Source organism: Triticum dicoccoides, chromosome 5B (genome assembly GCF_002162155.2).
Source record: "Triticum dicoccoides isolate Atlit2015 ecotype Zavitan chromosome 5B, WEW_v2.0, whole genome shotgun sequence".
Taxonomy (NCBI): domain Eukaryota; kingdom Viridiplantae; phylum Streptophyta; class Magnoliopsida; order Poales; family Poaceae; genus Triticum; species Triticum dicoccoides.
Window position 1 is genome coordinate 88,665,734 of NC_041389.1, and position 1,320 is coordinate 88,667,053.

The following is a 1,320-nucleotide window of genomic DNA, read 5'->3' on the forward strand; positions in this document are numbered from 1 at the left end:
TTTACCGAAAAGCGGACACTCTGTTTTTCGCGACACCCAAATCGACGTGGGTACTTCATTCGACTGAAAACCGCACTGCAACAGATGAAAACCGCACTGCATCGCACGGTTAAGAGAACTGCATGGTTTCTTTTTATTTAAACATTATTTTTTTCAAGAACGAGAAAGTAGAGTGCACTTCACATCGGGTGTAACTGAACCACAACACTATCAAGAAGTGAACCTCATTACTTTTTTTCGCTTTCATAACAATTTTTTTTGCACTTACGTGATGAACAACATCACACGGCCGACCGCACTGTTTCAGAATGAAAACCGCACTGCATCGGGCGGGCAAGCGAGCTGCATAATTTCTTTTGTCGGGCGTAATTTTTCTCATACGAGTTTTTGTTGTCTTTTTTCTAAACTTTTTTTTACGAACAAGAGTGGACCATAGAGAGGAGGCAAGTAAATCGCGACATATATCGAAGTGAACCGCATTACTTTTTTGTTGTTTCCCTAATATTTCCGCACTTTTCACGTCGGGCGCAAGTGAGCAACATCACTCTCCAAAGTGAACCGTATTATCTTTTGCTAGTGAACTTCAATAACATTTATTTTCAATCATCCCACAAACGAAACAATTTGCATTAGAAAAAGAAGTGAACCTCTTGTGGGAATTTCTTTGCATTTTTTTATGAAGCGAACCTAGCACTTGGCATAACACAGAGAGATCACGCCGCACAGCAAAAGAAATACAAAAATAACGAGTATGTCGCTAATGAGGTCGGCGTCACCATCTGTACTGCTTTGTCGAGGGCGCCTGGGACATCATCGGGGAATAATTGTTTTTGACAAAAAAACACAAGGGAAATGCACCTCCACGGGCACCGAACCACACTGCAACTCGTTGTTGGCCGCACTGCACGCCGTCATAGTTCGTACTGCAAGGGGTGGAGAGAAGCTCGTTGGCAGGACATGGCGGGATCTCGCCCATGATGCAGCAGAGCCCGCGGTGTTGTGTTGACCGGTGTCGCGCCACACCCTGGTTCTCGGCGCCATGGATCTCAGTGTACTGCAAAACAAAATTCAGCGAGCTGCAAAAAAACAAAGGAGCTGCAAATTGGGGGAGGCAGGGGATGCAGGGAGGACCACGGCGAGGGTGGCACGGCTCGAGCTTGCTCGATTTGTGCGAGAAGAGGACGATGCAGGAGGGGAGAACCCGGATCCGGCGCGGGGATGCATGGATCCGTGCCCTGGGTCACCGTACCCAGCAGCGTGGGTCGAGGGCGGCGCCGCAAGGGAGGGAGGCGGAGCTGCGGGGGCGGGGGCGGCGCGGCG